The sequence below is a fragment of the Pseudophryne corroboree genome, chromosome 2, assembly GCF_028390025.1.
Source record: "Pseudophryne corroboree isolate aPseCor3 chromosome 2, aPseCor3.hap2, whole genome shotgun sequence".
Lineage (NCBI taxonomy): Eukaryota > Metazoa > Chordata > Amphibia > Anura > Myobatrachidae > Pseudophryne > Pseudophryne corroboree.
The window spans coordinates 801,658,841-801,682,262 of NC_086445.1; the positions used below are offsets into that span (position 1 = coordinate 801,658,841).

At 30.7% G+C, this 23,422-nt stretch overlaps 27 non-coding genes across 27 annotated transcripts; all 27 read right to left on the reverse strand.

Moving 5' to 3' along the window:
• Positions 1 to 527: 527 nt before the first annotated feature.
• Positions 528 to 740, reverse strand: LOC135053464 (small nucleolar RNA U3). The gene has a single exon (XR_010242812.1). It is a non-coding gene; the product is annotated as a small nucleolar RNA U3 (small nucleolar RNA).
• Positions 741 to 1,393: 653 nt separating this feature from the next.
• On the reverse strand, positions 1,394 to 1,606 carry LOC135053602 (small nucleolar RNA U3). Its single transcript, XR_010242932.1, has one exon. It is a non-coding gene; the product is annotated as a small nucleolar RNA U3 (small nucleolar RNA).
• A 653-nt stretch (positions 1,607 to 2,259) lies between these two features.
• Positions 2,260 to 2,472, reverse strand: LOC135053128 (small nucleolar RNA U3). The gene has a single exon (XR_010242519.1). It is a non-coding gene; the product is annotated as a small nucleolar RNA U3 (small nucleolar RNA).
• Positions 2,473 to 3,127: 655 nt separating this feature from the next.
• On the reverse strand, positions 3,128 to 3,340 carry LOC135053675 (small nucleolar RNA U3). The gene has a single exon (XR_010242997.1). It is a non-coding gene; the product is annotated as a small nucleolar RNA U3 (small nucleolar RNA).
• A 653-nt stretch (positions 3,341 to 3,993) lies between these two features.
• LOC135053312 (small nucleolar RNA U3) lies at positions 3,994 to 4,206 on the reverse strand. Its single transcript, XR_010242680.1, has one exon. It is a non-coding gene; the product is annotated as a small nucleolar RNA U3 (small nucleolar RNA).
• A 654-nt stretch (positions 4,207 to 4,860) lies between these two features.
• On the reverse strand, positions 4,861 to 5,073 carry LOC135053396 (small nucleolar RNA U3). Its single transcript, XR_010242753.1, has one exon. It is a non-coding gene; the product is annotated as a small nucleolar RNA U3 (small nucleolar RNA).
• Positions 5,074 to 5,727: 654 nt separating this feature from the next.
• LOC135053611 (small nucleolar RNA U3) lies at positions 5,728 to 5,940 on the reverse strand. The gene has a single exon (XR_010242939.1). It is a non-coding gene; the product is annotated as a small nucleolar RNA U3 (small nucleolar RNA).
• A 653-nt stretch (positions 5,941 to 6,593) lies between these two features.
• LOC135053453 (small nucleolar RNA U3) lies at positions 6,594 to 6,806 on the reverse strand. The gene has a single exon (XR_010242802.1). It is a non-coding gene; the product is annotated as a small nucleolar RNA U3 (small nucleolar RNA).
• A 653-nt stretch (positions 6,807 to 7,459) lies between these two features.
• Positions 7,460 to 7,672, reverse strand: LOC135053604 (small nucleolar RNA U3). Its single transcript, XR_010242934.1, has one exon. It is a non-coding gene; the product is annotated as a small nucleolar RNA U3 (small nucleolar RNA).
• Positions 7,673 to 8,325: 653 nt separating this feature from the next.
• Positions 8,326 to 8,538, reverse strand: LOC135053131 (small nucleolar RNA U3). Its single transcript, XR_010242520.1, has one exon. It is a non-coding gene; the product is annotated as a small nucleolar RNA U3 (small nucleolar RNA).
• Positions 8,539 to 9,193: 655 nt separating this feature from the next.
• On the reverse strand, positions 9,194 to 9,406 carry LOC135053676 (small nucleolar RNA U3). Its single transcript, XR_010242998.1, has one exon. It is a non-coding gene; the product is annotated as a small nucleolar RNA U3 (small nucleolar RNA).
• Positions 9,407 to 10,059: 653 nt separating this feature from the next.
• On the reverse strand, positions 10,060 to 10,272 carry LOC135053240 (small nucleolar RNA U3). The gene has a single exon (XR_010242616.1). It is a non-coding gene; the product is annotated as a small nucleolar RNA U3 (small nucleolar RNA).
• Positions 10,273 to 10,926: 654 nt separating this feature from the next.
• LOC135053246 (small nucleolar RNA U3) lies at positions 10,927 to 11,139 on the reverse strand. The gene has a single exon (XR_010242621.1). It is a non-coding gene; the product is annotated as a small nucleolar RNA U3 (small nucleolar RNA).
• A 654-nt stretch (positions 11,140 to 11,793) lies between these two features.
• LOC135053488 (small nucleolar RNA U3) lies at positions 11,794 to 12,006 on the reverse strand. Its single transcript, XR_010242833.1, has one exon. It is a non-coding gene; the product is annotated as a small nucleolar RNA U3 (small nucleolar RNA).
• A 653-nt stretch (positions 12,007 to 12,659) lies between these two features.
• On the reverse strand, positions 12,660 to 12,872 carry LOC135053132 (small nucleolar RNA U3). The gene has a single exon (XR_010242521.1). It is a non-coding gene; the product is annotated as a small nucleolar RNA U3 (small nucleolar RNA).
• A 655-nt stretch (positions 12,873 to 13,527) lies between these two features.
• On the reverse strand, positions 13,528 to 13,740 carry LOC135053640 (small nucleolar RNA U3). Its single transcript, XR_010242965.1, has one exon. It is a non-coding gene; the product is annotated as a small nucleolar RNA U3 (small nucleolar RNA).
• A 653-nt stretch (positions 13,741 to 14,393) lies between these two features.
• On the reverse strand, positions 14,394 to 14,606 carry LOC135053313 (small nucleolar RNA U3). The gene has a single exon (XR_010242681.1). It is a non-coding gene; the product is annotated as a small nucleolar RNA U3 (small nucleolar RNA).
• A 654-nt stretch (positions 14,607 to 15,260) lies between these two features.
• Positions 15,261 to 15,473, reverse strand: LOC135053489 (small nucleolar RNA U3). The gene has a single exon (XR_010242834.1). It is a non-coding gene; the product is annotated as a small nucleolar RNA U3 (small nucleolar RNA).
• Positions 15,474 to 16,126: 653 nt separating this feature from the next.
• On the reverse strand, positions 16,127 to 16,339 carry LOC135053133 (small nucleolar RNA U3). Its single transcript, XR_010242522.1, has one exon. It is a non-coding gene; the product is annotated as a small nucleolar RNA U3 (small nucleolar RNA).
• Positions 16,340 to 16,992: 653 nt separating this feature from the next.
• LOC135053442 (small nucleolar RNA U3) lies at positions 16,993 to 17,205 on the reverse strand. Its single transcript, XR_010242793.1, has one exon. It is a non-coding gene; the product is annotated as a small nucleolar RNA U3 (small nucleolar RNA).
• Positions 17,206 to 17,858: 653 nt separating this feature from the next.
• Positions 17,859 to 18,071, reverse strand: LOC135053594 (small nucleolar RNA U3). The gene has a single exon (XR_010242926.1). It is a non-coding gene; the product is annotated as a small nucleolar RNA U3 (small nucleolar RNA).
• Positions 18,072 to 18,724: 653 nt separating this feature from the next.
• On the reverse strand, positions 18,725 to 18,937 carry LOC135053314 (small nucleolar RNA U3). Its single transcript, XR_010242682.1, has one exon. It is a non-coding gene; the product is annotated as a small nucleolar RNA U3 (small nucleolar RNA).
• Positions 18,938 to 19,590: 653 nt separating this feature from the next.
• Positions 19,591 to 19,803, reverse strand: LOC135054019 (small nucleolar RNA U3). The gene has a single exon (XR_010243298.1). It is a non-coding gene; the product is annotated as a small nucleolar RNA U3 (small nucleolar RNA).
• A 653-nt stretch (positions 19,804 to 20,456) lies between these two features.
• Positions 20,457 to 20,669, reverse strand: LOC135053134 (small nucleolar RNA U3). Its single transcript, XR_010242523.1, has one exon. It is a non-coding gene; the product is annotated as a small nucleolar RNA U3 (small nucleolar RNA).
• A 653-nt stretch (positions 20,670 to 21,322) lies between these two features.
• On the reverse strand, positions 21,323 to 21,535 carry LOC135053460 (small nucleolar RNA U3). The gene has a single exon (XR_010242808.1). It is a non-coding gene; the product is annotated as a small nucleolar RNA U3 (small nucleolar RNA).
• Positions 21,536 to 22,190: 655 nt separating this feature from the next.
• Positions 22,191 to 22,403, reverse strand: LOC135053595 (small nucleolar RNA U3). The gene has a single exon (XR_010242927.1). It is a non-coding gene; the product is annotated as a small nucleolar RNA U3 (small nucleolar RNA).
• Positions 22,404 to 23,056: 653 nt separating this feature from the next.
• Positions 23,057 to 23,269, reverse strand: LOC135053316 (small nucleolar RNA U3). Its single transcript, XR_010242683.1, has one exon. It is a non-coding gene; the product is annotated as a small nucleolar RNA U3 (small nucleolar RNA).
• Between the last annotated feature and the right edge of the window lie 153 nt (positions 23,270 to 23,422).

The window sequence follows — 23,422 nt, forward strand, 5'->3', positions numbered from 1 at the left end:
ATCCACAATTTTTCAGACTACAATTCATTCACTATCATATACTGAATGATTTTCTGTGAGAGTTGACACATTTTAAGATTGTATTAGGTAACATATTATAATTTTTGCATATATAAATTTGTTTAAACCAAAATATTAAACAGAACACTTAACAATGAAACCAATGCACTAATAGCATTGGTACTTCAAAATTTCTTATATTGCATATAGGAAATAAACTAGTGGCTTGCATTAATTGCTGATTTGCAAAAGAATTAAACGATTATTAAACAAATACACTGCAAACAAAAGGTTATTTTAAGGAAAGCACACTTTACATTTTTCAAGTCCTCATTGACATGAACCACTTAAAGAAGATTAAAATTAAAATGTAAAATAATACTCTTAGACATTGCTTTAATTGCTATATCATAAGAAACATTCTGATTCAGGAATGTTGAAACATCAATGCGTATTCTTTCAAGGATATTAAACATTATACAAACTTAGTTTTAAATAACCATAGTTGATTTTAAAGTGTGTAATCAGCCTCTCTGAATGAGCCCTCTTCTACCACTTCTTTATTAAGAAGTAGGACAGTCATCAAAAGCTAACAACATCTGCATGAAACAGAGTTGCTAACTGCCTTCATGCTGAGAAGAGAGCTCTTAATCTCATCATGGTGGTTGGCGAGTTTGGACACTTTCAAACACATTTCTCCCATCATTGCCTATAGAAATGATCCCTGAAAGTATAGTCTTAAATACATTTTGTTGATGGTTTAGATAGGCCATATGAATTCCTCTTTTAACTCATGGTGACATTTTTGGACCAATTCATAAAACTTGATATAGAAATTGTCAACCAATTTTCAGTTGCATAACATTCTCCACAAATTTTCAGACTACAATTCATTCACTATCATATACTGAATGATTTTCTGTGAGAGTAGACACATTTTAAGATTGTATTAGGTAACATATTATAATTTTTGCATATATAAATTTGTTTAAACCAAAATATTAAACAGAACACTTAACAATGAAACCAATGCACTAATAGCATTGGTACTTCAAAATTTCTTATATTGCATATAGGAAATAAACTAGTGGCTTGCATTAATTGCTGATTTGCAAAAGAATTAAACAATTATTAAACAAATACACTGCAAACAAAAGGTTCTTTTAAGGAAAGCACACTTTACATTTTTCAAGTCCTCATTGACATGAACCACTTAAAGAAGGTTAAAATTAAAATGTAAAATAATACTCTTAGACATTGCTTTAATTGCTATATCATAAAAAACATTCTGATTCAAGAATGTTGAAACATCAATGCGTATTCTTTCAAGGATATTAAACATTATACAAACTTAGTTTTAAATAACCATAGTTGATTTTAAAGTGTGTAATCAGCCACTCTGAATGAGCCCTCTTCTACCACTTATTTATTAAGAAGTAGGACAGTCATCAAAAGCTAACAACATCTGCATGAAACAGAGTTGCTAACTGCCTTCATGCTGAGAAGAGAGCTCTTAAACTCATCATGGTGGTTGATGAGTTTGGACACTTTCAAACACATTTCTCCCATCATTGCCTATAGAAATGATCCCTGGAAGTATAGCCTTAATTACATTTTGTAGATGGTTTAGATTAGCCATATGAATTCCTCTTTTAACTCATGGTGACATTTTTGGACCCATTCATAAAACTTGATATAGAAATTGTCAACCAATTTTCAGTTACATAACATTATCCACAAATTTTCAGACTACAATTCATTCACTATCATATACTGAATGATTTTCTGTGAGAGTAGACACATTTTAAGATTGTATTAGGTAACATATTATAATTTTTGCATATATAAACTTGTTTAAGCCAAAATATTAAACAGAACACTTAACAATGAAACCAATGCACTAATAGCATTGGTACTTCAAAATTTCTTATATTGCATATAGGAAATAAACTAGTGGCTTGCATTAATTGCTGATTTGCTAAAGAATTAAACAATTATTAAACAAATACACTGCAAACAAAATGTTCTTTTAAGGAAAGCACACGTTACATTTTTCAAGTCCTCATTGACATGAACCACTAAAAGAAGGTTACAATTAAAATGTAAAATAATACTCTTAGACATTGCTTTTATTCCTATATCATAAAAAACATTCTGATTCCGTAATGTTGAAACATCAATGCATATTCTTTCAAGGATATTAAACATTATACAAACTTCGTTTTAAATAACCATAGTTGATTTTAAAGTGTGTAATCAGCCACTCTGAATGAGCCCTCTTCTACCACTTCTTTATTAAGAAGTAGGACAGTCATCAAAAGCTAACAACATCTGCATGAAACAGAGTTGCTAACTGCCTTCATGCTGAGAAGAGAGCTCTTAAACTCATCATGGTGGTTGGCGAGTTTGGACACTTTCAAGCACATTTCTCCCATCATTGCCTATAGAAATGATCCCTGAAAGTATAGTCTTAAATACATTTTGTTGATGGTTTAGATAGGCCATATGAATTCCTCTTTTAACTCATGGAGACATTTTTGGACCCATTCATAAAACTTGATATAGAAATTGTCAACCAATTTTCAGTTGCATAACATTCTCCACAAATTTTCAGACTACAATTCATTCACTATCATATACTGAATGATTTTCTGTGAGAGTAGACACATTTTAAGATTGTATTAGGTAACATGTTGTACTTTTTGCATATATAAACTTGTTTAAGCCAAAATATTAATCAGAACACTTAACAATGAAACCAATGCACTAATAGCATTGGTACTTCAAAATTTCTTATATTGCATATAGGAAATAAACTAGTGGCTTGCATTAATTGCTGATTTGCTAAAGAATTAAACAATTATTAAACAAATACACTGCAAACAAAAGGTTCTTTTAAGGAAAGCACACTTTACATTTTTCAAGTCCTCATTGACATGAACCACTTAAAGAAGGTTACAATTAAAATGTAAAATAATACTCTTAGACATTGCTTTTATTCCTATATCATAAAAAAAACATTCTGATTCAGGAATGTTGAAACATCAATGCGTATTCTTTCAAGGATATTAAACATTATACAAACTTAGTTTTAAATAACCATAGTTGATTTTAAAGTGTGTAATCAGCCACTCTGAATGAGCCCTATTCTACCACTTCTTTATTAAGAAGTAGGACAGTCATCAAAAGCTAACAACATCTGCATGAAACAGAGTTGCTAACTGCCTTCATGCTGAGAAGAGAGCTCTTAATCTTATCATGGTGGTTGGCAAGTTTGGACACTTTCAAGCACATTTCTCCCATCATTGCCTATAGAAATGATCCCTGAAAGTATAGTCTTAAATACATTTTGTTGATGGTTTAGATAGGCCATATGAATTCCTCTTTTAACTCATGGTGACATTTTTGGACCCATTCATAAAACTTGATATAGAAATTGTCAACCAATTTTCAGTTGCATAACATTCTCCACACATTTTCAGACTACAATTCATTCACTATCATATACTGAATGATTTTCTGTGAGAGTAGACACATTTTAAGATTGTATTAGGTAACATGTTTTCATTTTTGCATATATAAACTTGTTTAAGCCAAAATATTAAACAGAACACTTAACAATGAAACCAATGCACTAATAGCATTGGTACTTCAAAATTTCTTAAATTGCATATAGGAAATAAACTAGTGGCTTGCATTAATTGCTGATTTGCTAAAGAATTAAACAATTATTAAACAAATACACTGCAAACAAAAGGTTCTTTTAAGGAAAGCACACTTTACATTTTTCAAGTCCTCATTGACATGAACCACTTAAAGAAGGTTAAAATTAAAATGTAAAATAATACTCTTAGACATTGCTTTAATTGCTATATCATAAAAAACATTCTGATTCAGGAATGTTGAAACATCAATGCGTATTCTTTCAAGGATATTAAACATTATACAAACTTCGTTTTAAATAACCATAGTTGATTTTAAAGTGTGTAATCAGCCACTCTGAATGAGCCCTCTTCTACCACTTCTTTATTAAGAAGTAGGACAGTCATCAAAAGCTAACAACATCTGCATGAAACAGAGTTGCTAACTGCCTTCATGCTGAGAAGAGAGCTCTTAAACTCATCATGGTGGTTGATGAGTTTGGACACTTTCAAGCACATTTCTCCCATCATTGCCTATAGAAATGATCCCTGAAAGTATAGCCTTAAATACATTTTGTTGATGGTTTAGATAGGCCATATGAATTCCTCTTTTAACTCATGGAGACATTTTTGGACCCATTCATAAAACTTGATATAGAAATTGTCAACCAATTTTCAGTTGCATAACATTCTCCACAAATTTTCAGACTACAATTCATTCACTATCATATACTGAATGATTTTCTGTGAGAGTAGACACATTTTAAGATTGTATTAGGTAACATGTTATCATTTTTGCATATATAAATTTGTTTAAGCCAAAATATTAAACAGAACACTTAACAATGAAACCAATGCACTAATAGCATTGGTACTTCAAAATTTCTTATATTGCATATAGGAAATAAACTAGTGGCTTGCATTAATTGCTGATTTGCTAAAGAATTAAACAATTATTAAACAAATACACTGCAAACAAAATGTTCTTTTAAGGAAAGCACACTTTACATTTTTCAAGTCCTCATTGACATGAACCACTTAAAGAAGGTTACAATTAAAATGTAAAATAATACTCTTAGACATTGCTTTTATTCCTATATCATAAAAAAACATTCTGATTTAGGAATGTTGAAACATCAATGCGTATTCTTTCAAGGATATTAAACATTATACAAACTTACTTTTAAATAACCATAGTTGATTTTAAAGTGTGTAATCAGCCACTCTGAAAGAGCCCTCTTCTACCACTTCTTTATTAAGAAGTAGGACAGTCATCAAAAGCTAACAACATCTGCATGAAACAGAGTTGCTAACTGCCTTCATGCTGAGAAGAGAGCTCTTAAACTCATCATGGTGGTTTGCGAATTTGGACACTTTCAAGCACATTTCTCCCATTATCGCCTATAGAAATGATCCCTGAAAGTATAGTCTTAAATACATTCTGTTGATGGTTTAGATAGGCCATATGAATTCCTCTTTTAACTCATGGAGACATTTTTGGACCCATTCATAAAACTTGATATAGAAATTGTCAACCAATTTTCAGTTGCATAACATTCTCCACAAATTTTCAGACTACAATTCATTCACTATCATATACTGAATGATTTTCTGTGAGAGTAGACACATTTTAATATTGTATTAGGTAACATGTTATACTTTTTGCATATATAAACTTGTTTAAGCCAAAATATTAATCAGAATACTTAACAATGAAACCAATGCACTAATAGCATTGGTACTTCAAAATTTCTTATATTGCATATAGGAAATAAACTAGTGGCTTGCATTAATTGCTGATTTGCTAAAGAATTAAACAATTATTAAACAAATACACTGCAAACAAAAGGTTCTTTTAAGGAAAGCACACTTTACATTTTTCAAGTCCTCATTGACATGAACCACTTAAAGAAGGTTACAATGAAAATGTAAAATAATACTCTTAAACATTGCTTTTATTCCTATATCATAAAAAAACATTCTGATTCAGGAATGTTGAAACATCAATGCGTATTCTTTCAAGGATATTAAACATTATACAAACTTAGTTTTAAATAACTATAGTTGATTTTAAAGTGTGTAATCAGCCACTCTGAATGAGCCCTATTCTACCACTTCTTTATTAAGAAGTAGGACAGTCATCAAAAGCTAACAACATCTGCATGAAACAGAGTTGCTAACTGCCTTCTTGCTGAGAAGAGAGCTCTTAATCTCATCATGGTGGTTGGCGAGTTTTGACACTTTCAAGCACATTTCTCCCATCATTGCCTATAGAAATGATCCCTGAAAGTATAATCTTAGCTAAATTTTGTTGATGGTTTAGATAGGCCATATGAATTCCTCTTTTAACTCATGGTGACATTTTTGGACCCATTCATAAAACTTGATATAGAAATTGTCAACCAATTTTCAGTTGCATAACATTCTCCACACATTTTCAGACTACAATTCATTCACTATCATATACTGAATGATTTTCTGTGAGAGTAGACACATTTTAAGATTGTATTAGGTAACATATTATAATTTTTGCATATATAAATTTGTTTAAACCAAAATATTAAACAGAACACTTAACAATGAAACCAATGCACTAATAGCATTGGTACTTCAAAATTTCTTATATTGCATATAGGAAATAAACTAGTGGCTTGCATTAATTGCTGATTTGCAAAAGAATTAAACAATTATTAAACAAATACACTGCAAACAAAAGGTTCTTTTAAGGAAAGCACACTTTACATTTTTCAAGTCCTCATTGACATGAACCACTTAAAGAAGGTTAAAATTAAAATGTAAAATAATACTCTTAGACATTGCTTTAATTGCTATATCATAAAAAACATTCTGATTCAAGAATGTTGAAACATCAATGCGTATTCTTTCAAGGATATTAAACATTATACAAACTTAGTTTTAAATAACCATAGTTGATTTTAAAGTGTGTAATCAGCCTCTCTGAATGAGCCCTCTTCTACCACTTCTTTATTAAGAAGTAGGACAGTCATCAAAAGCTAACAACATCTGCATGAAACAGAGTTGCTAACTGCCTTCATGCTGAGAAGAGAGCTCTTAATCTCATCATGGTGGTTGGCGAGTTTGGACACTTTCAAGCACATTTCTCCCATCATTGCCTATAGAAATGATCCCTGAAAGTATAGTCTTAAATACATTTTGTTGATGGTTTAGATAGGCCATATGAATTCCTCTTTTAACTCATGGTGACATTTTTGGACCAATTCATAAAACTTGATATAGAAATTGTCAACCAATTTTCAGTTGCATAACATTCTCCACAAATTTTCAGACTACAATTCATTCACTATCATATACTGAATGATTTTCTGTGAGAGTAGACACATTTTAAGATTGTATTAGGTAACATATTATAATTTTTGCATATATAAATTTGTTTAAACCAAAATATTAAACAGAACACTTAACAATGAAACCAATGCACTAATAGCATTGGTACTTCAAAATTTCTTATATTGCATATAGGAAATAAACTAGTGGCTTGCATTAATTGCTGATTTGCAAAAGAATTAAACAATTATTAAACAAATACACTGCAAACAAAAGGTTCTTTTAAGGAAAGCACACTTTACATTTTTCAAGTCCTCATTGACATGAACCACTTAAAGAAGGTTAAAATTAAAATGTAAAATAATACTCTTAGACATTGCTTTAATTGCTATATCATAAAAAACATTCTGATTCAAGAATGTTGAAACATCAATGCGTATTCTTTCAAGGATATTAAACATTATACAAACTTAGTTTTAAATAACCATAGTTGATTTTAAAGTGTGTAATCAGCCACTCTGAATGAGCCCTCTTCTACCACTTATTTATTAAGAAGTAGGACAGTCATCAAAAGCTAACAACATCTGCATGAAACAGAGTTGCTAACTGCCTTCATGCTGAGAAGAGAGCTCTTAAACTCATCATGGTGGTTGATGAGTTTGGACACTTTCAAACACATTTCTCCCATCATTGCCTATAGAAATGATCCCTGGAAGTATAGCCTTAATTACATTTTGTAGATGGTTTAGATTAGCCATATGAATTCCTCTTTTAACTCATGGTGACATTTTTGGACCCATTCATAAAACTTGATATAGAAATTGTCAACCAATTTTCAGTTACATAACATTATCCACAAATTTTCAGACTACAATTCATTCACTATCATATACTGAATGATTTTCTGTGAGAGTAGACACATTTTAAGATTGTATTAGGTAACATATTATAATTTTTGCATATATAAACTTGTTTAAGCCAAAATATTAAACAGAACACTTAACAATGAAACCAATGCACTAATAGCATTGGTACTTCAAAATTTCTTATATTGCATATAGGAAATAAACTAGTGGCTTGCATTAATTGCTGATTTGCTAAAGAATTAAACAATTATTAAACAAATACACTGCAAACAAAATGTTCTTTTAAGGAAAGCACACGTTACATTTTTCAAGTCCTCATTGACATGAACCACTAAAAGAAGGTTACAATTAAAATGTAAAATAATACTCTTAGACATTGCTTTTATTCCTATATCATAAAAAACATTCTGATTCCGTAATGTTGAAACATCAATGCATATTCTTTCAAGGATATTAAACATTATACAAACTTCGTTTTAAATAACCATAGTTGATTTTAAAGTGTGTAATCAGCCACTCTGAATGAGCCCTCTTCTACCACTTCTTTATTAAGAAGTAGGACAGTCATCAAAAGCTAACAACATCTGCATGAAACAGAGTTGCTAACTGCCTTCATGCTGAGAAGAGAGCTCTTAAACTCATCATGGTGGTTGGCGAGTTTGGACACTTTCAAGCACATTTCTCCCATCATTGCCTATAGAAATGATCCCTGAAAGTATAGTCTTAAATACATTTTGTTGATGGTTTAGATAGGCCATATGAATTCCTCTTTTAACTCATGGAGACATTTTTGGACCCATTCATAAAACTTGATATAGAAATTGTCAACCAATTTTCAGTTGCATAACATTCTCCACAAATTTTCAGACTACAATTCATTCACTATCATATACTGAATGATTTTCTGTGAGAGTAGACACATTTTAAGATTGTATTAGGTAACATGTTGTACTTTTTGCATATATAAACTTGTTTAAGCCAAAATATTAATCAGAACACTTAACAATGAAACCAATGCACTAATAGCATTGGTACTTCAAAATTTCTTATATTGCATATAGGAAATAAACTAGTGGCTTGCATTAATTGCTGATTTGCTAAAGAATTAAACAATTATTAAACAAATACACTGCAAACAAAAGGTTCTTTTAAGGAAAGCACACTTTACATTTTTCAAGTCCTCATTGACATGAACCACTTAAAGAAGGTTACAATTAAAATGTAAAATAATACTCTTAGACATTGCTTTTATTCCTATATCATAAAAAAAACATTCTGATTCAGGAATGTTGAAACATCAATGCGTATTCTTTCAAGGATATTAAACATTATACAAACTTAGTTTTAAATAACCATAGTTGATTTTAAAGTGTGTAATCAGCCACTCTGAATGAGCCCTATTCTACCACTTCTTTATTAAGAAGTAGGACAGTCATCAAAAGCTAACAACATCTGCATGAAACAGAGTTGCTAACTGCCTTCATGCTGAGAAGAGAGCTCTTAATCTTATCATGGTGGTTGGCAAGTTTGGACACTTTCAAGCACATTTCTCCCATCATTGCCTATAGAAATGATCCCTGAAAGTATAGTCTTAAATACATTTTGTTGATGGTTTAGATAGGCCATATGAATTCCTCTTTTAACTCATGGTGACATTTTTGGACCCATTCATAAAACTTGATATAGAAATTGTCAACCAATTTTCAGTTGCATAACATTCTCCACACATTTTCAGACTACAATTCATTCACTATCATATACTGAATGATTTTCTGTGAGAGTAGACACATTTTAAGATTGTATTAGGTAACATGTTTTCATTTTTGCATATATAAACTTGTTTAAGCCAAAATATTAAACAGAACACTTAACAATGAAACCAATGCACTAATAGCATTGGTACTTCAAAATTTCTTAAATTGCATATAGGAAATAAACTAGTGGCTTGCATTAATTGCTGATTTGCTAAAGAATTAAACAATTATTAAACAAATACACTGCAAACAAAAGGTTCTTTTAAGGAAAGCACACTTTACATTTTTCAAGTCCTCATTGACATGAACCACTTAAAGAAGGTTAAAATTAAAATGTAAAATAATACTCTTAGACATTGCTTTAATTGCTATATCATAAAAAACATTCTGATTCAGGAATGTTGAAACATCAATGCGTATTCTTTCAAGGATATTAAACATTATACAAACTTCGTTTTAAATAACCATAGTTGATTTTAAAGTGTGTAATCAGCCACTCTGAATGAGCCCTCTTCTACCACTTCTTTATTAAGAAGTAGGACAGTCATCAAAAGCTAACAACATCTGCATGAAACAGAGTTGCTAACTACCTTCATGCTGAGAAGAGAGCTCTTAAACTCATCATGGTGGTTGATGAGTTTGGACACTTTCAAGCACATTTCTCCCATCATTGCCTATAGAAATGATCCCTGAAAGTATAGCCTTAAATACATTTTGTTGATGGTTTAGATAGGCCATATGAATTCCTCTTTTAACTCATGGAGACATTTTTGGACCCATTCATAAAACTTGATATAGAAATTGTCAACCAATTTTCAGTTGCATAACATTCTCCACAAATTTTCAGACTACAATTCATTCACTATCATATACTGAATGATTTTCTGTGAGAGTAGACACATTTTAAGATTGTATTAGGTAACATGTTATCATTTTTGCATATATAAATTTGTTTAAGCCAAAATATTAAACAGAACACTTAACAATGAAACCAATGCACTAATAGCATTGGTACTTCAAAATTTCTTATATTGCATATAGGAAATAAACTAGTGGCTTGCATTAATTGCTGATTTGCTAAAGAATTAAACAATTATTAAACAAATACACTGCAAACAAAATGTTCTTTTAAGGAAAGCACACTTTACATTTTTCAAGTCCTCATTGACATGAACCACTTAAAGAAGGTTACAATTAAAATGTAAAATAATACTCTTAGACATTGCTTTTATTCCTATATCATAAAAAAACATTCTGATTTAGGAATGTTGAAACATCAATGCGTATTCTTTCAAGGATATTAAACATTATACAAACTTACTTTTAAATAACCATAGTTGATTTTAAAGTGTGTAATCAGCCACTCTGAATGAGCCCTCTTCTACCACTTCTTTATTAAGAAGTAGGACAGTCATCAAAAGCTAACAACATCTGCATGAAACAGAGTTGCTAACTGCCTTCATGCTGAGAAGAGAGCTCTTAAACTCATCATGGTGGTTTGCGAATTTGGACACTTTCAAGCACATTTCTCCCATTATTGCCTATAGAAATGATCCCTGAAAGTATAGTCTTAAATACATTCTGTTGATGGTTTAGATAGGCCATATGAATTCCTCTTTTAACTCATGGAGACATTTTTGGACCCATTCATAAAACTTGATATAGAAATTGTCAACCAATTTTCAGTTGCATAACATTCTCCACAAATTTTCAGACTACAATTCATTCACTATCATATACTGAATGATTTTCTGTGAGAGTAGACACATTTTAATATTGTATTAGGTAACATGTTATACTTTTTGCATATATAAACTTGTTTAAGCCAAAATATTAATCAGAATACTTAACAATGAAACCAATGCACTAATAGCATTGGTACTTCAAAATTTCTTATATTGCATATAGGAAATAAACTAGTGGCTTGCATTAATTGCTGATTTGCTAAAGAATTAAACAATTATTAAACAAATACACTGCAAACAAAAGGTTCTTTTAAGGAAAGCACACTTTACATTTTTCAAGTCCTCATTGACATGAACCACTTAAAGAAGGTTACAATGAAAATGTAAAATAATACTCTTAAACATTGCTTTTATTCCTATATCATAAAAAAACATTCTGATTCAGGAATGTTGAAACATCAATGCGTATTCTTTCAAGGATATTAAACATTATACAAACTTAGTTTTAAATAACTATAGTTGATTTTAAAGTGTGTAATCAGCCACTCTGAATGAGCCCTATTCTACCACTTCTTTATTAAGAAGTAGGACAGTCATCAAAAGCTAACAACATCTGCATGAAACAGAGTTGCTAACTGCCTTCATGCTGAGAAGAGAGCTCTTAATCTCATCATGGTGGTTGGCGAGTTTTGACACTTTCAAGCACATTTCTCCCATCATTGCCTATAGAAATGATCCCTGAAAGTATAATCTTAGCTACATTTTGTTGATGGTTTAGATAGGCCATATGAATTCCTCTTTTAACTCATGGTGACATTTTTGGACCCATTCATAAAACTTGATATAGAAATTGTCAACCAATTTTCAGTTGCATAACATTATCCACAATTTTTCAGACTACAATTCATTCACTATCATATACTGAATGATTTTCTGTGAGAGTAGACACATTTTAAGATTGTATTAGGTAACATATTATAATTTTTGCATATATAAATTTGTTTAAACCAAAATATTAAACAGAACACTTAACAATGAAACCAATGCACTAATAGCATTGGTACTTCAAAATTTCTTATATTGCATATAGGAAATAAACTAGTGGCTTGCATTAATTGCTGATTTGCAAAAGAATTAAACGATTATTAAACAAATACACTGCAAACAAAAGGTTATTTTAAGGAAAGCACACTTTACATTTTTCAAGTCCTCATTGACATGAACCACTTAAAGAAGGTTAAAATTAAAATGTAAAATAATACTCTTAGACATTGCTTTAATTGCTATATCATAAGAAACATTCTGATTCAGGAATGTTGAAACATCAATGCGTATTCTTTCAAGGATATTAAACATTATACAAACTTAGTTTTAAATAACCATAGTTGATTTTAAAGTGTGTAATCAGCCACTCTGAATGAGCCCTCTTCTACCACTTCTTTATTAAGAAGTAGGACAGTCATCAAAAGCTAACAACATCTGCATGAAACAGAGTTGCTAACTGCCTTCATGCTGAGAAGAGAGCTCTTAAACTCATCATGGTGGTTGGCGAGTTTGGACACTTTCAAGCACATTTCTCCCATCATTGCCTATAGAAATGATCCCTGAAAGTATAGTCTTAAATACATTTTGTTGATGGTTTAGATAGGCCATATGAATTCCTCTTTTAACTCATGGTGACATTTTTGGACCAATTCATAAAACTTGATATAGAAATTGTCAACCAATTTTCAGTTGCATAACATTCTCCACAAATTTTCAGACTACAATTCATTCACTATCATATACTGAATGATTTTCTGTGAGAGTAGACACATTTTAAGATTGTATTAGGTAACATGTTGTACTTTTTGCATATATAAACTTGTTTAAGCCAAAATATTAATCAGAACACTTAACAATGAAACCAATGCACTAATAGCATTGGTACTTCAAAATTTCTTATATTGCATATAGGAAATAAACTAGTGGCTTGCATTAATTGCTGATTTGCTAAAGAATTAAACAATTATTAAACAAATACACTGCAAACAAAAGGTTCTTTTAAGGAAAGCACACTTTACATTTTTCAAGTCCTCATTGACATGAACCACTTAAAGAAGGTTACAATTAAAATGTAAAATAATACTCTTAGACATTGCTTTTATTCCTATATCATAAAAAAAACATTCTGATTCAGGAATGTTGAAACATCAATGCGTATTCTTTCAAGGATATTAAACATTATACAAACTTAGTTTTAAATAACCATAGTTGATTTTAAAGTGTGTAATCAGCCACTCTGAATGAGCCCTATTCTACCACTTCTTTATTAAGAAGTAGGACAGTCATCAAAAGCTAACAACATCTGCATGAAACAGAGTTGCTAACTGCCTTCATGCTGAGAAGAGAGCTCTTAATCTTATCATGGTGGTTGGCGAGTTTGGACACTTTCAAGCACATTTCTCCCATCATTGCCTATAGAAATGATCCCTGAAAGTATAGTCTTAAATACATTTTGTTGATGGTTTAGATAGGCCATATGAATTCCTCTTTTAACTCATGGTGACATTTTTGGACCCATTCATAAAACTTGATATAGAAATTGTCAACCAATTTTCAGTTGCATAACATTCTCCACACATTTTCAGACTACAATTCATTCACTATCATATACTGAATGATTTTCTGTGAGAGTAGACACATTTTAAGATTGTATTAGTTAACATGTTTTCATTTTTGCATATATAAACTTGTTTGAGCCAAAATATTAAACAGAACACTTAACAATGAAACCAATGCACTAATAGCATTGGTACTTCAAAATTTCTTAAATTGCATATAGGAAATAAACTAGTGGCTTGCATTAATTGCTGATTTGCTAAAGAATTAAACAATTATTAAACAAATACACTGCAAACAAAAGGTTCTTTTAAGGAAAGCACACTTTACATTTTTCAAGTCCTCATTGACATGAACCACTTAAAGAAGGTTAAAATTAAAATGTAAAATAATACTCTTAGACATTGCTTTAATTGCTATATCATAAAAAACATTCTGATTCAGGAATGTTGAAACATCAATGCGTATTCTTTCAAGGATATTAAACATTATACAAACTTCGTTTTAAATAACCATAGTTGATTTTAAAGTGTGTAATCAGCCACTCTGAATGAGCCCTCTTCTACCACTTCTTTATTAAGAAGTAGGACAGTCATCAAAAGCTAACAACATCTGCATGAAACAGAGTTGCTAACTGCCTTCATGCTGAGAAGAGAGCTCTTAAACTCATCATGGTGGTTGATGAGTTTGGACACTTTCAAGCACATTTCTCCCATCATTGCCTATAGAAATGATCCCTGAAAGTATAGCCTTAAATACATTTTGTTGATGGTTTAGATAGGCCATATGAATTCCTCTTTTAACTCATGGAGACATTTTTGGACCCATTCATAAAACTTGATATAGAAATTGTCAACCAATTTTCAGTTGCATAACATTCTCCACAAATTTTCAGACTACAATTCATTCACTATCATATACTGAATGATTTTCTGGGAGAGTAGACACATTTTAAGATTGTATTAGGTAACATGTTATACTTTTTGCATATATAAACTTGTTTAAGCCAAAATATTAATCAGAACACTTAACAATGAAACCAATGCACTAATAGCATTGGTACTTCAAAATTTCTTATATTGCATATAGGAAATAAACTAGTGGCTTGCATTAATTGCTGATTTGCTAAAGAATTAAACAATTATTAAACAAATACACTGCAAACAAAAGGTTCTTTTAAGGAAAGCACACTTTACATTTTTCAAGTCCTCATTGACATGAACCACTTAAAGAAGGTTACAATTAAAATGTAAAATAATACTCTTAAACATTGCTTTTATTCCTATATCATAAAAAAACATTCTGATTCAGGAATGTTGAAACATCAATGCGTATTCTTTCAAGAATATTAAACATTATACAAACTTAGTTTTAAATAACCATAGTTGATTTTAAAGTGTGTAATCAGCCACTCTGAATGAGCCCTATTCTACCACTTCTTTATTAAGAAGTAGGACAGTCATCAAAAGCTAACAACATCTGCATGAAACAGAGTTGCTAACTGCCTTCATGCTGAGAAGAGAGCTCTTAATCTCATCATGGTGGTTGGCGAGTTTTGACACTTTCAAGCACATTTCTCCCATCATTGCCTATAGAAATGATCCCTGAAAGTATAATCTTAGCTACATTTTGTTGATGGTTTAGATAGGCCATATGAATTCCTCTTTTAACTCATGGTGACATTTTTGGACCCATTCATAAAACTTGATATAGAAATTGTCAACCAATTTTCAGTTGCATAACATTATCCACAATTTTTCAGACTACAATTCATTCACTATCATATACTGAATGATTTTCTGTGAGAGTAGACACATTTTAAGATTGTATTAGGTAACATATTATAATTTTTGCACATATAAATTTGTTTAAACCAAAATATTAAACAGAACACTTAACAATGAAACCAATGCACTAATAGCATTGGTACTTCAAAATTTCTTATATTGCATATAGGAAATAAACTAGTGGCTTGCATTAATTGCTGATTTGCAAAAGAATTAAACGATTATTAAACAAATACACTGCAAACAAAAGGTTATTTTAAGGAAAGCACACTTTACATTTTTCAAGTCCTCATTGACATGAACCACTTAAAGAAGGTTAAAATTAAAATGTAAAATAATACTCTTAGACATTGCTTTAATTGCTATATCATAAGAAACATTCTGATTCAGGAATGTTGAAACATCAATGCGTATTCTTTCAAGGATATTAAACATTATACAAACTTAGTTTTAAATAACCATAGTTGATTTTAAAGTGTGTAATCAGCCACTCTGAATGAGCCCTCTTCTACCACTTCTTTATTAAGAAGTAGGACAGTCATCAAAAGCTAACAACATCTGCATGAAACAGAGTTGCTAACTGCCTTCATGCTGAGAAGAGAGCTCTTAAACTCATCATGGTGGTTGGCGAGTTTGGACACTTTCAAGCACATTTCTCCCATCATTGCCTATAGAAATGATCCCTGAAAGTATAGTCTTAAATACATTTTGTTGATGGTTTAGATAGGCCATATGAATTCCTCTTTTAACTCATGGTGACATTTTTGGACCAATTCATAAAACTTGATATAGAAATTGTCAACCAATTTTCAGTTGCATAACATTCTCCACAAATTTTCAGACTACAATTCATTCACTATCATATACTGAATGATTTTCTGTGAGAGTAGACACATTTTAAGATTGTATTAGGTAACATATTATAATTTTTGCATATATAAATTTGTTTAAACCAAAATATTAAACAGAACACTTAACAATGAAACCAATGCACTAATAGCATTGGTACTTCAAAATTTCTTATATTGCATATAGGAAATAAACTAGTGGCTTGCATTAATTGCTGATTTGCAAAAGAATTAAACAATTATTAAACAAATACACTGCAAACAAAAGGTTCTTTTAAGGAAAGCACACTTTACATTTTTCAAGTCCTCATTGACATGAACCACTTAAAGAAGGTTAAAATTAAAATGTAAAATAATACTCTTAGACATTGCTTTAATTGCTATATCATAAAAAACATTCTGATTCAAGAATGTTGAAACATCAATGCGTATTCTTTCAAGGATATTAAACATTATACAAACTTAGTTTTAAATAACCATAGTTGATTTTAAAGTGTGTAATCAGCCACTCTGAATGAGCCCTCTTCTACCACTTATTTATTAAGAAGTAGGACAGTCATCAAAAGCTAACAACATCTGCATGAAACAGAGTTGCTAACTGCCTTCATGCTGAGAAGAGAGCTCTTAAACTCATCATGGTGGTTGAAGAGTTTGGACACTTTCAAACACATTTCTCCCATCATTGCCTATAGAAATGATCCCTGAAAGTATAGTCTTAAATACATTTTGTTGATGGTTTAGATAGGCCATATGAATTCCTCTTTTAACTCATGGAGACATTTTTGGACCCATTCATAAAACTTGATATAGAAATTGTCAACCAATTTTCAGTTGCATAACATTCTCCACAAATTTTCAGACTACAATTCATTCACTATCATATACTGAATGATTTTCTGTGAGAGTAGACACATTTTAAGATTGTATTAGGTAACATATTATAATTTTTGCATATATAAATTTGTTTAAACCAAAATATTAAACAGAACACAACAATGAAACCAATGCACTAATAGCATTGGTACTTCAAAATTTCTTATATTGCATATAGGAAATAAACTAGTGGCTTGCATTAATTGCTGATTTGCAAAAGAATTAAACAATTATTAAACAAATACACTGCAAACAAAAGGTTCTTTTAAGGAAAGCACACTTTACATTTTTCAAGTCCTCATTGACATGAACCACTTAAAGAAGGTTACAATTAAAATGTAAAATAATACTCTTAGACATTGCTTTTATTCCTATATCATAAAAAAAACATTCTGATTCAGGAATGTTGAAACATCAATGCGTATTCTTTCAAGGATATTAAACATTATACAAACTTAGTTTTAAATAACCATAGTTGATTTTAAAGTGTGTAATCAGCCACTCTGAATGAGCCCTCTTCTACCACTTATTTATTAAGAAGTAGGACAGTCATCAAAAGCTAACAACATCTGCATGAAACAGAGTTGCTAACTGCCTTCATGCTGAGAAGAGAGCTCTTAATCTTATCATGGTGGTTGGCGAGTTTGGACACTTTCAAGCACATTTCTCCCATCATTGCCTATAGAAATGATCCCTGAAAGTATAGTCTTAAATACATTTTGTTGATGGTTTAGATAGGCCATATGAATTCCTCTTTTAACTCATGGTGACATTTTTGGACCCATTCATAAAACTTGATATAGAAATTGTCAACCAATTTTCAGTTGCATAACATTCTCCACACATTTTCAGACTACAATTCATTCACTATCATATACTGAATGATTTTCTGTGAGAGTAGACACATTTTAAGATTGTATTAGGTAACATGTTTTCATTTTTGCATATATAAACTTGTTTAAGCCAAAATATTAAACAGAACACTTAACAATGAAACCAATGCACTAATAGTATTGGTACTTCAAAATTTCTTAAATTGCATATAGGAAATAAACTAGTGGCTTGCATTAATTGCTGATTTGCTAAAGAATTAAACAATTATTAAACAAATACACTGCAAACAAAAGGTTCTTTTAAGGAAAGCACACTTTACATTTTTCAAGTCCTCATTGACATGAACCACTTAAAGAAGGTTAAAATTAAAATGTAAAATAATACTCTTAGACATTGCTTTAATTGCTATATCATAAAAAACATTCTGATTCAGGAATGTTGAAACATCAATGCGTATTCTTTCAAGGATATTAAACATTATACAAACTTCGTTTTAAATAACCATAGTTGATTTTAAAGTGTGTAATCAGCCACTCTGAATGAGCCCTCTTCTACCACTTCTTTATTAAGAAGTAGGACAGTCATCAAAAGCTAACAACATCTGCATGAAACAGAGTTGCTAACTGCCTTCATGCTGAGAAGAGAGCTCTTAAACTCATCATGGTGGTTGATGAGTTTGGACACTTTCAAGCACATTTCTCCCATCATTGCCTATAGAAATGATCCCTGAAAGTATAGCCTTAAATACATTTTGTTGATGGTTTAGAAAGGCCATATGAATTCCTCTTTTAACTCATGGAGACATTTTTGGACCCATTCATAAAACTTGATATAGAAATTGTCAACCAATTTTCAGTTGCATAACATTCTCCACAAATTTTCAGACTACAATTCATTCACTATCATATACTGAATGATTTTCTGGGAGAGTAGACACATTTTAAGATTGTATTAGGTAACATGTTATACTTTTTGCATATATAAACTTGTTTAAGCCAAAATATTAATCAGAACACTTAACAATGAAACCAATGCACTAATAGCATTGGTACTTCAAAATTTCTTATATTGCATATAGGAAATAAACTAGTGGCTTGCATTAATTGCTGATTTGCTAAAGAATTAAACAATTATTAAACAAATACACTGCAAACAAAAGGTTCTTTTAAGGAAAGCACACTTTACATTTTTCAAGTCCTCATTGACATGAACCACTTAAAGAAGGTTACAATTAAAATGTAAAATAATACTCTTAGACATTGCTTTTATTCCTATATCATAAAAAACATTCTGATTCAGGAATGTTGAAACATCAATGTGTATTCTTTCAAGGATATTAAACATTATACAAACTTAGTTTTAAATAACCATAGTTGATTTTAAAGTGTATAATCAGTCACTCTGATTACACACTATTCTACCACTTCTTTATTAAGAAGTAGGACAGTCATCAAAAGCTAACAACATCTGCATGAAACAGAGTTGCTAACTGCCTTCATGCTGAGAAGAGAGCTCTTAATCTCATCATGGTGGTTGGCGAGTTTTGACACTTTCAAGCACATTTCTCCCATCATTGCCTATAGAAATGATCCCTGAAAGTATAATCTTAGCTACATTTTGTTGATGGTTTAGATAGGCCATATGAATTCCTCTTTTAACTCATGGTGACATTTTTGGACCCATTCATAAAACTTGATATAGAAATTGTCAACCAATTTTCAGTTGCATAACATTATCCACAATTTTTCAGACTACAATTCATTCACTATCATATACTGAATGATTTTCTGTGAGAGTAGACACATTTTAAGATTGTATTAGGTAACATATTATAATTTTTGCATATATAAATTTGTTTAAACCAAAATATTAAACAGAACACTTAACAATGAAACCAATGCACTAATAGCATTGGTACTTCAAAATTTCTTATATTGCATATAGGAAATAAACTAGTGGCTTGCATTAATTGCTGATTTGCAAAAGAATTAAACGATTATTAAACAAATACACTGCAAACAAAAGGTTCTTTTAAGGAAAGCACACTTTACATTTTTCAAGTCCTCATTGACATGAACCACTTAAAGAAGGTTAAAATTAAAATGTAAAATAATACTCTTAGACATTGCTTTAATTGCTATATCATAAGAAACATTCTGATTCAGGAATGTTGAAACATCAATGCGTATTCTTTCAAGGATATTAAACATTATACAAACTTAGTTTTAAATAACCATAGTTGATTTTAAAGTGTGTAATCAGCCACTCTGAATGAGCCCTCTTCTACCACTTCTTTATTAAGAAGTAGGACAGTCATCAAAAGCTAACAACATCTGCATGAAACAGAGTTGCTAACTGCCTTCATGCTGAGAAGAGAGCTCTTAAACTCATCATGGTGGTTGGCGAGTTTGGACACTTTCAAGCACATTTCTCCCATCATTGCCTATAGAAATGATCCCTGAAAGTATAGTCTTAAATACATTTTGTTGATGGTTTAGATAGGCCATATGAATTCCTCTTTTAACTCATGGTGACATTTTTGGACCAATTCATAAAACTTGATATAGAAATTGTCAACCAATTTTCAGTTGCATAACATTCTCCACAAATTTTCAGACTACAATTCATTCACTATCATATACTGAATGATTTTCTGTGAGAGTAGACACATTTTAAGATTGTATTAGGTAACATATTATAATTTTTGCATATATAAATTTGTTTAAACCAAAATATTAAACAGAACACTTAACAATGAAACCAATGCACTAATAGCATTGGTACTTCAAAATTTCTTATATTGCATATAGGAAATAAACTAGTGGCTTGCATTAATTGCTGATTTGCAAAAGAATTAAACAATTATTAAACAAATACACTGCAAACAAAAGGTTCTTTTAAGGAAAGCACACTTTACATTTTTCAAGTCCTCATTGACATGAACCACTTAAAGAAGGTTAAAATTAAAATGTAAAATAATACTCTTAGACATTGCTTTAATTGCTATATCATAAAAAACATTCTGATTCAAGAATGTTGAAACATCAATGCGTATTCTTTCAAGGATATTAAACATTATACAAACTTAGTTTTAAATAACCATAGTTGATTTTAAAGTGTGTAATCAGCCACTCTGAATGAGCCCTCTTCTACCACTTATTTATTAAGAAGTAGGACAGTCATCAAAAGCTAACAACATCTGCATGAAACAGAGTTGCTAACTGCCTTCATGCTGAGAAGAGAGCTCTTAAACTCATCATGGTGGTTGATGAGTTTGGACACTTTCAAACACATTTCTCCCATCATTGCCTATAGAAATGATCCCTGGAAGTATAGTCTTAATTACATTTTGTAGATGGTTTAGATTAGCCATATGAATTCCTCTTTTAACTCATGGAGACATTTTTGGACCCATTCATAAAACTTGATATAGAAATTGTCAACCAATTTTCAGTTGCATAACATTCTCCACAAATTTTCAGACTACAATTCATTCACTATCATATACTGAATGATTTTCTGTGAGAGTAGACACATTTTAAGATTGTATTAGGTAACATATTATAATTTTTGCATATATAAATTTGTTTAAACCAAAATATTAAACAGAACACTTAACAATGAAACCAATGCACTAATAGCATTGGTACTTCAAAATTTCTTATATTGCATATAGGAAATAAACTAGTGGCTTGCATTAATTGCTGATTTGCAAAAGAATTAAACAATTATTAAACAAATACACTGCAAACAAAAGGTTCTTTTAAGGAAAGCACACTTTACATTTTTCAAGTCCTCATTGACATGAACCACTTAAAGAAGGTTACAATTAAAATGTAAAATAATACTCTTAGACATTGCTTTTATTCCTATATCATAAAAAAAACATTCTGATTCAGGAATGTTGAAACATCAATGCGTATTCTTTCAAGGATATTAAACATTATACAAACTTAGTTTTAAATAACCATAGTTGATTTTAAAGTGTGTAATCAGCCACTCTGAATGAGCCCTCTTCTACCACTTATTTATTAAGAAGTAGGACAGTCATCAAAAGCTAACAACATCTGCATGAAACAGAGTTGCTAACTGCCTTCATGCTGAGAAGAGAGCTCTTAATCTTATCATGGTGGTTGGCGAGTTTGGACACTTTCAAGCACATTTCTCCCATCATTGCCTATAGAAATGATCCCTGAAAGTATAGTCTTAAATACATTTTGTTGATGGTTTAGATAGGCCATATGAATTCCTCTTTTAACTCATGGTGACATTTTTGGACCCATTCATAAAACTTGATATAGAAATTGTCAACCAATTTTCAGTTGCATAACATTCTCCACACATTTTCAGACTACAATTCATTCACTATCATATACTGAATGATTTTCTGTGAGAGTAGACACATTTTAAGATTGTATTAGGTAACATGTTTTCATTTTTGCATATATAAACTTGTTTAAGCCAAAATATTAAACAGAACACTTAACAATGAAACCAATGCACTAATAGTATTGGTACTTCAAAATTTCTTAAATTGCATATAGGAAATAAACTAGTGGCTTGCATTAATTGCTGATTTGCTAAAGAATTAAACAATTATTAAACAAATACACTGCAAACAAAAGGTTCTTTTAAGGAAAGCACACTTTACATTTTTCAAGTCCTCATTGACATGAACCACTTAAAGAAGGTTAAAATTAAAATGTAAAATAATACTCTTAGACATTGCTTTAATTGCTATATCATAAAAAACATTCTGATTCAGGAATGTTGAAACATCAATGCGTATTCTTTCAAGGATATTAAACATTATACAAACTTCGTTTTAAATAACCATAGTTGATTTTAAAGTGTGTAATCAGCCACTCTGAATGAGCCCTCTTCTACCACTTCTTTATTAAGAAGTAGGACAGTCATCAAAAGCTAACAACATCTGCATGAAACAGAGTTGCTAACTGCCTTCATGCTGAGAAGAGAGCTCTTAAACTCATCATGGTGGTTGATGAGTTTGGACACTTTCAAGCACATTTCTCCCATCATTGCCTATAGAAATGATCCCTGAAAGTATAGCCTTAAATACATTCTGTTGATGGTTTAGAAAGGCCATATGAATTCCTCTTTTAACTCATGGAGACATTTTTGGACCCATTCATAAAACTTGATATAGAAATTGTCAACCAATTTTCAGTTGCATAACATTCTCCACAAATTTTCAGACTACAATTCA